Consider the following 12,921-nt stretch of genomic DNA (forward strand, 5'->3'; position numbering starts at 1 on the left):
GTCACCCAGAGCTGTTCTCATAACTGGTTTGAACTGAGTGAAGGTGGGTGGACGGATCGTCGGGCCTCATGTTCTGTTTGGGTGGAGGTGGTGGAGACAATCAGAGTGAAACCATCCACAGCACCCAGAGCGCTCTCCACCCTCCTCCACCCTCCGGAGCCTCTGCACTGCTCTGTATGGTGGACAGTAACGAGCTGAGAGCTGGAAGGGTCCAGACAGAACACACACACACACACACACACACACACACACACACACACACACACACACCGACTTCCCACCTCAGGAAAAGAGTGCCTCCCTGCAGATTACCCACAGTGCATCAGTATCTTCAGCACAGAGCTCCCCAGACGGCGCTGAGCTCTGATTGGTCCCTGAGGATTCCACTCAGATTCAGCCAATCGGAGCAGGCCATTTTTCAGAGTAAACAAAGCCATCATGACGAGCAGAGGAAACTGAGGCCATGTTCGTTTGTGGGGGTCTCCTGTCGAGAGCCTCCCAGAGCCGCGATAAAGCTAGCTGCTGGGGGTGGGGGTGGGGGTTGGGGGGTGGGGGGTGGGGGGTTGGGGGGTGGGGGTGGGGGGGGGGTGGGGCACTGATTGCACTGGGCAACGCTGCGACCCCTCACTGGGGTCCTCCTCCAGTTACACCTTCTCCAGCGTGTCGTGACCCAGACGAGGGGAGCTCTGCCTGTGTGGCGATACAGCAGCTTTGAGGCCTCGGCCTCATCTCTGCCCCCTGCTGCTCTCTCCCAGCACTGCAGCAGGAGGAGGAGGAGGAGGAGGAGGAGGAGGAAGGCCACATAGGAACACCAGAAGGAGGGGGGGGGGGGGGGGGGGGGGAGCACTGGCAGGAGAGACAGGAGGTGAAATGAGGAGTGTGTTCTTCTCGAGGTGGTCTTCTTATGGTGTGTTCACACCGGACGCGTCGCGGGTGTCGTCAACGCTTGGGACGCCTCGAAGCTGACGCTTGTGACGCTTCAAGCACGACGCTTGACACCAGGTGGTCACAAAGCTCGCTCGCTCTTGACGCGCGTCAGTTTATTGGCGCGCGGGAGGCTGATTTCTGTTTCCAGCTATGGCGGATCGCATCAGGAGAGTGGCTTGGCTTTATTTGTTAAGTAAAGCTAGACCGCGTCGTCGTCGGAAAAGTCGCTATTGGCTGCTCTGCTCCTCTCTGCTCTGACTGCAGCAGGGGGCGCTGCTGAGACTGACCGCTGTGAGCGCTTTGGGACGGGGGAGGGGCTCACGCAGCACCCGCTGCTCATTGACGACAGCAACGAGACGTCCTGTCACGTCTCCAGAGCACCAGAGTAGGTCGCTAGATTTGTCGCCAGTTGCTTTTGACAAAAAAACGTCGCCAAGAGGCTTTGGAAAGTCGCCAGATTTAGCGAGAAAGTCGCCAAGTTAGCAACACTGGCCGGCCCGCATCGATGCTCGGATCACTCGTAGTGACGTAGCACCGGAGGGATCGTCTCTGATTGGTTGACGCCCAGCGGCAGCGCGTCGAAAGTTCAGTTTTCCTAACTCTCAAAAAGCGATGCTCACGACGCTCCTGACGCTCCTGACGCCGGGGACGCACGTCGTGGGCGTCGACGCTCGAAACGCTCAAAAAGCGACGCTCATGACGCTCCTGACGCGCCGCCCCGCTGCCCGCCGCTCCACAACGCTCGTCCACCATAGACTTTGCATAGAAAAGCGCCGCTCACGACGCTTGCAACGCGTCCAGTGTGAATGCACCATGAGACGTATTTCTGCCTCAGTGGTTTCTGCAGTCGCTCCACCTCACCAAACCAGAAGGACCGATACTTTCAAGAAAGAACCGCGGCACACAGCGGGTTTCTGACAGATCTCAAACATGTCACCTCACATACCGGAGCAGCGCTCAGCGCCGCCCACTTTCTGACCCACAAACACCGGGGATTCAGCTCCTCCTCCTGATGACACTGCTGAGCGCTGCAGACAGAGCACACAACATTTTCAACTGAAACTGCAAAACTGTCACTGCCTTCTGGGCGCTTGTTTACATGACAACAGGCCTCAGAGTCAACTTTTTAAAAACAGACTCCGTCTCCATGGAAACTCTCCATCTCCGTGTCTGTGGAAACACTGAGTCTGTCCCCATGGGAACTCTCCGACTCCGTTTCCGTGAAAACACCTGTATGCCATCCCGTGGAAATACTCCAACTGTGTCTCCATGGAAACGCTCTGGCTCCGTCTCCATAGAAACGCTCTGGCTCCGTCTCCATGGAAACGCTCTGGCTCCGTCTCCATAGAAACGCTCTGGCTCCGTCTCCATGGAAACGCTCTGGCTCCGTCTCCATGGAAATGCTCGGGCTCCGTCTCCATGGAAACGCTCGGGCTCCGTCTCCACACAGACGGCAGGAGCGCAGCGACTGCACGTGTGCACCACGGCTGGGGTAAACCGCTCTCGTGCACGCGCTCAGTAAATGGACATTAACAACAATGGCGGCCTCCAGAGTGCACCTGTGTGATTTCATGATTAAAACAAACTGCGCTAACTCGTGGCCTGGCAAGCTAGCAACATGGCTTTCAGCAACAGTCGACATCGTTTTCAGAGCCTAGTCTTCCAAATGCAAGAAAAAAAAAAACACAAGGAAAAAGGAAGCATTTTCAGTTGAGATGTGTGAAACGGGGAGTCGGGGCCTCTGATGGCGAGCCGCCGCAGCAGGAGACATGCCAGCGTGGAGCAGGTCGGAACATCAGATCCTCTCTGAGCTGATTCACGGTTCAGACTGTTCTGCAGAGCTCTATAAGCTGATGATCAACAGAGCTGCAGGTCAGACTCGATGGTCCAGGACCTCCAGAGGAGGAGCAGGCTGAGCCGGAACCCGGGTGGAAGCCCGGGCAGAGCGCTGCTGGGAGCCTGAACCCTGCCAGGAGTCTGGGTTCAGCCCCACATGTGGATCTGGTCTGATCAGGTCTCCTATTCCAGAACCTTCTAGAGCAACACTGTCACATGAACCAAGACGATAAAGGTCCACCATGAGTAAGTAAAGTTTATTTATATAGCACCTTTCACAGACAAAAAGCCACAAGGTGCTTCACAGCATACATAAATAAGACAACAATTCAATACACATACATAAATAAGCAGCACATGTGATCAAAAAACAGGCCCGAAAAACTAAGCAAATGCTTGAGAGAATAAAAAGGTTTTAAGTTGTGACTTAAAAGTGTCAACAGTCACAACTGATCGAAGAGAGAGCAGGGAGATCGTTCCAGAGCCTGGGAGCAACGGCCTGGAACGATCGGGCTCCTCTGGTCTTGAAGCGGGTACGCGGCACCTTTAAGAGATTCTGGTCCGCAGACCTTAAAGCCCTCACAGGGGAGTAAGGCTGGAGCAGATCGCGAATATAAGAGGGAGCTTGGTCGTGCAAGGCCCGAAAGGTTAAAACCAAAATCTTAAAGTTAACTCTATAAGAGACTGGCAGCCAATGAAGCTCCTTCAAAATGGGAGACATGCGGGTCCATCTGTTTGTGCGGGTCAAGATTCTTGCTGCAGAGTTTTGCACAAGTTGCAACCTCGAAAGCTCCTTCTTATTCAGGCATGAGAACAAGCTGTTGCAGTAGTCTAAGCGCGAAGAGACAAAAGCATGAATGATGAGCTCTAAACCATGACCACAACAAAGAGCCATGAAGGACGGTCGGGGACCAGACCAACCACAGCAAACAGCAAGTCCAAATCTCAGAGAGTTCAACGCCGTGGTTTTCTTCTCCTTCCTCCCAGCAGCTGCTGCAGACACAGGAAAGGGCACGCAGGGTTTCTGTCTTAAAAAGGTCAAAGGGCCATGCTAACTGTATTCACACACACACATACATACACACACACACACACACACACACACACACACACACACACACACAGTCACATCTCAACGACACACTGAGCTGACTGATTGACATGAATCACACTTTGCATCTTCCTCTTCACAGAGTGACAGGACTGAGGTTTAATCTGAAGGGATATGGTTATTGTCCAGATATTTCTGAATATTAGCGCTGTGCATTGGCAAGGCCCTCGCACTATGACACATATGATACAGTAATGTCACAGAATACTGTGAGATCCTCAATGATTCAGAAAGTAAAGCCAGAGACAGCTGAAGCATGGAAACATCAGATATTGATCATTCAGAGAGCAGACTGAGTCAATACCACAGAATTCAAAACTACTTTTGCATTTTAATATTATTCAGGAAACTCTCCCAACATGAAATACTGTGAATACAATGTGTTGTTCCATACTGCAGCTGAAACCACAGAATAAAGTTCATCAAATTTCCTTCAATCGAGATGATTAAACATCTGAAAGTCCCGGTTCTCCTCTTCTGCCTGAACAGCTCAGTGGAAGCTTTGCCACCTGCAGCAGGATCTCAAACATGAGGATCATATCAGGACCCTTCACACTGCTGCTGAGCCCTGCTGGACCTCTGACAGTCTCGGGGAAGGTGATGTTGTGCGTCCGGTGGTCATCCTGTCAGGTTGGAGCTGCAGCTTCTCTCCTCTGCTTCCTGCGGTGGATTCTCTCCATCTGCAGAGCGCTGTCATCCTGAAGCTGATGATTTCATGACTAATTGTCATTAAGGAGGCGTGACGTCCCTCAAAAAGCTGTGGCGCTGCTGCAGGTAATTGACTCTGCGCTGAACCGGCTGTGTGTGTTGTGTGTGTTAATTACATGTTTGCCTCTCTCAGAGCCTAATGCATGCGGACCTCCTACTACAGCCTTTGGACTGCTGCTTGACAAAAAGCATTGTTCTGCATGAATACAGGTTCTGCGGCTCCTCGTTTCACCAATTAGCCTCCTGTCCACAGACCTTCGCCAGCCCGGGAGCTAATCCTACCCGGCCCCGGTCTTCTCTCAGTCTGGAAGGAGAACCGGACCGACGGAACCCTCTTTAAAACAGAGCAGAGACTTTGGGCCAGCTCCACATTCTTCTTCATCACTGTCATCTGGTTCTCGGCTTCAGTCGTCTTCATCCATCACTTCTTCCTGGTTAACTGAAGGGGGGTGGCGGTGTCAACCTGTCCATTCATCCAGCAGTGAATGTCCCCGTTCCATCAGGGCCCTCCTCCATGTTGAACGGTCACAGAGGACGCCGGCTGGAGAACCGGAGAACTTCAGAAGCTTTCTGATCCTCCTGGACTCAGATCCACACACTGGAGGCGCCGCTCAGACACAAATACACCCGTTACCACGGAAACGGCAGAAACACTGACACACGACAGACTGAGGGGTGGAGAAGCAGGTGGAGGAGACGGAGCTGATCCGACGAACAGGGAAAGACTTTCCTCACACGGACGCAGGTTTAAACCACACGGAGCGCCGTCTCTCGGCTGTTTGACTCTTATCACGAAATAAGAGAAACTTTTCTCTGCAGGTCTACCGAGGGACCAGACGATTCCTCCATCGAGCTCCTGGAGCAGCGAGGCTGTCCACACGAAGTTCAAACTTTATTAATGATTCCCAGTTTTGGAATGTTAAATTTAAGACCAACGAAAGCTTCATTAGAGATGATTAATTCAGATCCACGAGGGGTTCCATGACGGAGTGTGATCTTCAATCTGCCCAGTGAGAACATCTCAGAGAGGCTGCACCGCCAACAGAAAACTACACTGAGATGAGCAGCGTTTTACATTCACAGTCCTTTCAAATGGAGCTGAAAGGCTTCTTAAGGGAGCTTATCCAGGCTGACACCACGTCATGAACCATCGGAGTGCCTGTTGGCCAGCAGTGTTTCCTCTGCTCCAGACCAGAGGCGTCAGACAGGTTTCAGGTCGGTTCCTCAGTCAAACAGTACCAGAATGACCCACAACTTTTAACTCGAGGGTTTTCCTTTGCTGTGACGCAGCGCACACCTGATGGGAATGAGGAATATTCTCACAAAACGAAACGACTGCATCAGAAAACTGACCACAAAAACTGCATGGCATCGAGGCTAATGCTAGCTAGCTAGCCATCATGGCGGCAGCAGCGAGGACTCAGCTCGGCGCTCTGCTGCTCCCACGGAACCTGCTCATTAATATCTTTACTGCTTGGTGGACTGGTCGGACCGGAGCCTCTTGTGGGCTGCTTTTGGTCCACGGGCCTCATGTTTGACACCCCTGGTCTAAAGTTTTGTAACACCTATTGCAACATCAGATCAGTTCTTTCATTGTGTGATTCAGACGGATTCTTGGATTGACTGAGCAGGATCTGACTCCCAGCAGCGCCGAGGGGCATCAGCGGAGATCACACACACACACACAGGAAATCCACAAGTACACACACACACACACACACACACACACACACACACACACACACACACACACACACACACACACACACACAAACACACACACTCGCACAGTCTTGTATTTCTATCCTTGTGGGGACCGTCCATTGACTCCCATTCATGTCTAGCCCCTAACCCTGACCCTTACCCTAAGCCTAACCCACACCACAACAAAGCCTAACCCTAAAGAAATGTTTTTGCACTTTTACTTTTTTCAGTAACAACAACATGGTCAAGAAAACACTGTTTCTCCTACTTAGGACCGGAAAAAGGTCCCCACAAGGCACGTCGTTCCACGTTTTGCTATCCTTGTGGGGACATTTGGCCCCGACAAGGATAGAAATACAAGAACACACACACACACACACACACACACACACACACACACACACACACACACACCCCGCCCCCCATGGGGGCATTAGCACACTGCAGCCCGTCTGGTCTGTGGAATTTGTCTCGGTCTCAGAGGAAGAATGAAAAATTGTCCTGACGCAGTCCACACGCAGCAGGAGCCACTCCTGAGGTGTGTGTGTGTGTGTGTGTGTGTGTGTGTGTGTGTGTGTGTTATTATTAAGCTATCCTGTTGCTAATTTCGAGATGACGGCTGAACTCCCACATGAGGCTCGTTCCTCTGACAGAGACGTCGCGTCAGGGAGGAAGAGGAAGAGGACGAGGAAGACAGAGAAGAGGAGCAGGACTGGGAGAGCAGAGGTGAAGAAGAGGAAGATGCTGACGAATGAGAGGATTGGAGGAAAAAAGATGAAGAACCCCAGGAGGAAGAGAAAGAAGAAGAGGAGGAGGACAGGAATGGCGTGGTGAATCAGGTGAATGTGAGGGTGAGGGTGAAGGAGCACCGCTCCCGCGGGGAGCTGCAGTTCTGGACCAGGGTCCAGGTCCAGCCGGCTGGGGAACCGGATCAGGATCCCGATGGGCGGAGTCCGGATCAGGACTCGGGCTATACTTAAACTCTCCAAGCAGGGTGTTCAGGTGCTCAGAGTGACGGAGAACACGCCCAGTCCGTCTCCATGGAAACGAGATGAAGCTGAACTCTTCTGAAATGTTGCTGCCGCTCCACTAACTACAGCCGGAGGATCAGGAGCGCCGCTCAACTACAACCAGACTCCCAGTACAGATCCTCCTGGTCCTGGTACGACCCCTCCTCCTCCTCCTCCTCCTCCTCCTCCTCCTCCTCCTCCCACTCCTCTTCCTCCTCCTGCAGGAAGTCACCTCAGCTGGAGGCAGAGACCCGCCGGGGGCCGTGGAGTCCGCTCTGTACACTGTATTTGCTCCTCCATCATCACACTGGGTGTGTGGAATTGCTGAAATCGCACTACTATAACTGACAAACTGTAGCTTTATTCCAGAGTACGACTAGTGGGCAAAGTTTCCATGCGGAGCCAGCAGAAAGAGAAGCAGTCCTGCATTGTAGCTGCTGACATTAAGTCAGAACGCGACGAGTCAGAATGCACAAGGAAGGAACCTCCACAGCTGTGAGCAGTTTGAAGCACCTCTAACAGCAGTTACCAGTCATTACATCACAGTTCAGCACAAACCGCCACGAAGCACTGCTCCAATGGACCGCTGTGCTCAAACACAAGCTGCCTCCAACAAAAACTACCTGCAAAAGCCTCTTCTACCGCCACGAGGCTGCAGTGGAGTCAACTGCCAGCAGCTAACAGAGCAGCATTAGCACACCTGGCTAACTATCAGATGTTAGCAGCGTTAGGGCTCCCGGTCCTGGATGGACTGCAGGCTGAGGCTAACGCTAACGGACTGTGATGCTCCTGAGATGAGGGACGGCTGCCCAGCGGCTGATTGGACCTGCAGCAGCCCCAAAGTCCATCACTGACCTTTCAACTGCTCCAATCTTCTCCCTGATAATGGGCCATTAAGAAGTAGCGCTGCCAGGACAGAACCTCCTGCTGCCCGGGCACTTAAACACACCTAGAGTGTGTGAGAAGCTAACGGAGCCGCTAGCGAAGCTTCACCGTTTGTGGGCAGGAACAGCGGCGGTTGAGTGACGGTGAGGCAGCTCGGCGAAAAGTCACACCTTCACCGAGGTGATGGGGCACGCTGTACAGCTGAGTAAACACATGAAATCTCTGATGAACACACTCCGTCCGTATGGAAGCTCATGGAGGCATTTCTCAAGAGGACATGAGAAGGAATGCTGACGTTAGCAGAAATGACCTTTTCCCGACCGAAGTGAAAAGCACAGTTTATTCTTTCAAAAACTTCTGGAAGGTGACTTTACCTCCACTTCCTCACAACAAAAAGAAGAAAACCTCGTCAGTGAAGGAGGCGTGTCGCTGCTGTCCGGCTGCTGCAGAGCCGCGATAAGAAGACCGGAAACAGCGCTTCCTGCCACCCTGACTCCACAGTGTGAAGTTCACCTGATAGCACAGAGGCCACTTCCTGTTCCAGCCATCTACCGCAAAATCCCACCTTCATGACGGAGAGGTCAACGAATCGATCCGCGCACAGTTCCGACCAATCAGAAGCCAGCCTTCATTCAGGTCCTCAGAACGCCATGAAAACAGACGCAGCCTACCTCTTCAGCAGGGGGGCGGGGCCGTCGCCTCCGCTCCTTCAGGTCACGCCCCCGTGGCGGTCACGCCCCCGTGGCGGTCGGGGCCTGGCGGTTGACACACCGGCGGCGCTTCGCTCAGACCATGAATGTTCCTGCAGAGAGACGAGAGGAGGATGAGCAGGGAGGCTAAACGTTACTGACGGAGAAAGTAATCAGATTAACTTTTCGATCGGTCTGAATTCATATACCAGACGAGGAGGAGGAAGATGCTCTATGATCCGGATGTTGATGTTTTACCTTCATTAGTTTGATCGGTTACAAAGCTTTCATTTTGCAGTGAACAATCCGTACTGAGCCATAACTCAAAGATTTGAATCCAGTAGATTCTTCTCTCTCGTCAAAGGGAAGCTGTGATCTGATTTCCATGAATCTGCAGATCATATGAGAGAAGAGCCTCTGGTTTGGGTGACCTTTCACCTGATTCAGTCAGGCAGCTCTCCTCTGCATCAGAGCATCAGAGCACAGACCGCTCAGGGAGAACATGCAGTCCGTCAGCCCATCTCACGACCACAGTGCCTCAAAGGCAGAACTCCCAGCATGTGGCTGCCGGCACTGTTATTGGAATGAGGTGCAGTGGTTAGTCAGGCAGACCCCTGGTTCGAGCCCAGGCCTGAGCGCTGTGTAAACTGTCTTGTCCCGCTGCGAGAGTCGAAGAAGAGGCAAATCAAACACTTCTTAAAGAGCTTCCTGCAGGGATTCTTTCACGTTTCCACTCAGTGTCTTCAGGTCTGAAAAGTAACAGCCTTGTTTTTTGGTGTTTCATTACGGCAGAATTGCCAGTGAAGAGAGGTTTGCTGTGCGACAGATATGAGGCTGTAATCCTTCAAGAATTCAAACTCTAACTCTCATGAGGATTCCGAACTTCAACAGTGAAGTATCTGAGCCGAGCTGTTGACGTCGCTCTCCTGCATCTTGTATTTGTGGAAACCGTCCCGGTTAAACCTAGACCGTCCCCGCTGGCTAGTGGTGCAACGGATCACCATTGATCCGTGATCCGTTCGGATCAACGTCATCGGTTCGGCACATACGTGACCCGCGGATCGATTTCTACAAAAAAAAAAAAAAAAAAAAAAAGAGAGAGAAAGTTGTGCTCAGTCCGCACACAGCTTGTGGCGAGCAGAGAAAGGAGGAGAGCAGGACATGGCGAGCGGAGGAGAGGAGGAGCTTGAACGCCCCGCGACACTTAAATCCCTGCATTTTGGTTTCCCTGTCAAATATGACAATGAAGGAAAGAGGTCAGCGGGCAAAACCGCGACGGTGTGTGTCGGCACTGTGGCATAAAAAAGCCATATGAAGTGGAAACACATCCAGCATGTCGCACATTTGAAGCGACACCGCAGCATTTAGCAGCCTCTCCCTGCGCAGGCCGACCGCTCATTCTCCTTGTTTCAAGGAAGATGTCTTCTTATGTTTACCTTTGAGTTTTATTTTATTAACGGTCTTTTGAAACAGCCTTTTTATGTTGCTGTTGCACTTTAAATTGATTTTTGGTTCGCTATTACATTTTAAATGAAGGAGATATTTGTATAAATTGCACTTTAAGTTGATTTTCAACAATCATTATCGTAAAAATTAGCCCTTATGCCTTGTGCACTACTTTTATATATTTAAATTTAATAATTTAAGTTTCTAATGAACAGACAAAACATAGATTTTTTTTTTTTTTTTTTTTTTGCCGATCCGAAAAATGATCCGATCCGTGACTCTTGATCCGAGGAGCGATCCGATCCGTGAGTTTAGTGATCCGCTGCACCACTACCGCTGGCGAGGCCATCTCCGCTGGCGGTCCGGCGCTCAGGTGAAGCCTGACCTTGTCTGACGCTCATCAGGACTGACTCCACGTCCTGACCGTTGGCGCTGACGGCCCTGAACCGCTCGGAGGGACAGATGGCGTGAAGGCGCCATCACTCTCCACCTCAGCGTCCTTTCGTCCAGTCACGGCTGTCCTCCATCAGTCCTCCAGAGGACCGGAGCAGGACGGCATGTCCTGGCTGGCTCTTCCACGGTGACCACACTGCACCGCCGGTTCGCTCCAACTCATTCTACTCTCAAAAGTAAAAAAAAAAAAAAAAAACATGGCGGAGCCCAAAGACACTTTGACACGTGGACAAGGATTGATAGGGAATCAAACCAGCCACCTTCCCATTGAACTACCACTGTCCCAACTGAGCCACAGCCGCTCCACTTGTTTGCTCCAATAGCTGTTAGCGCCCCCTGCAGGCCTCACCATTCAAATATCTGAAGAAGTGTACTGTTAAGGTCGGCTTTGACTCCATCACCTCGGATCACCATGACCTTGGAGATGACCTTGGAGATGACCTTGGAGATGACCTTCCTCTGCTGGTCTGGCCAACAGGATTTCCACTGATGGAGTCTCTGAAGAACATGTTGAGCCGGGAACTGGTGAAAGAAGCTCTGCGTTTCTTCTGCTAATGGTGCGTTCACACCGGACGCACTGCAAGCGTCACGGGCGTCACTGACGCCTCAAAATTGACGCGTGTAAAGTGTGGAATTCGACGCGTGTTCAAATTACACACGACGCTTGCAACGTGTGCGACGCGCGGCAGCTCATTGGCAGGAGTGGGAGGAGCTTCTGTGTCCTGTCTTCATGTTGACAATAGCGGATCCCATCGGACACTGGCTCGGCTTTATTTAATAAAGAAAGCCAGAAAAGTTAAATTTTCCCAACTTCAGGCGTCAACGCCTGCAACGCGCGTCGCCAACGCTCAAAAAGCTCAGAAAGCGCCGCTCAAAAAGCACCTGATGCGCGTTAGGTCCGTTGAAGCTCGTCCACCAGAGACTTTGAATGTAAAAGCGCTCCTCGTGACGCTTGCGACGCGTCCGCTGTGAATGCACCATAAGACAATACGGAGATCCAGGAAATTAAAAGGACTTCTACAATTCTACAATTCTACAATTTCATTTAGCAGACGCTTTTGTCCAAAGCGACGTAAAACACAAGCAAGAATATAGACATAAGAAAGAAAGAAACCATTAGTAAATGCTTCAAATGCTTCAAGTGCGATTGGTCAAGGGAGTTGCCATCAAGTTGCAGAAGAGGAGCCACTACCCCCCCCCCCCCCCCCTTTTTTTTTTTGTTTTTTTTTGTTTTTTTTTTTGTGTCAACTTAGTCAGTGGTCCATAAGTGCTGGGTTTTAGAACACCTGATCTATTCTTCCCCAAACATGGGGTCGGATTAAGACCCTGGTGTTCTCTGAACAACTGAGTCTTCAATTGTCTCTTGAAAGTAGAAAGAGACTCGGCGGAACGTACCAAGTTAGGTAGTTCGTTCCACCATTTGGGAACAACAGAGGAGAAGAGTCTGGCTAGAGATTTAGAGCCATGCTGGGCTGGAAGCACCAGACGTCTCTCACATGCAGAGCGAAGAGGGCGTGAAGGAGAGTAGACCTGGATCAGGGAATCCAGGTAGGCCGGAGCCGTTCTTGTAAGCGTTTTGTAAGCCAGGAGGAGAGATGTGAATTTGATCCTGGCTGCAACTGGAAGCCAATGAAGGGAGATGAACAGAGGAGTGACATGAGCTCTTTTGGTCTGGTTGAAGACCAGACGTGCTGCTGCATTCTGGATCCTCTGTAGAGGTTTGACTGTACATGCAGGGAGACCCGCCAGAAGAGAGTTGCAGTAGTCAATGCGTGATATCACGAGAGCCTGAGCCAGAAGCTGTGTGGCCTGTTGGGTCAGGAAGGGTCTGATCTTCCTGATGTTGTAGAGGGCATAATGACAGGACCGAGAAACTGAGGCCATGTGAACCTTAAAGGTCAGCTGGTCATCAATCATGACACCCAGGTTTCTGGTTGAGTTTGTGGGCACAAGTAGGCTCGAGTGAAGTTGGACACTGATCTGAGGCTGGACAGATGGACAAGCTGGAAAGACCATGAGTTCAGTCTTAGACAGATTTAGATGAAGGTGGCGTTCTTTCATCCAGGTGGAGATATCAGCCAGACATGCTGATATTCGAGCTGAGACTGTGGTGTCGTCAGGTGGGAAAGAGAGGAAGAGCTGAATGTCGTCA

This window comes from Salarias fasciatus, chromosome 14 (assembly GCF_902148845.1).
Source record: "Salarias fasciatus chromosome 14, fSalaFa1.1, whole genome shotgun sequence".
Taxonomy (NCBI): domain Eukaryota; kingdom Metazoa; phylum Chordata; class Actinopteri; order Blenniiformes; family Blenniidae; genus Salarias; species Salarias fasciatus.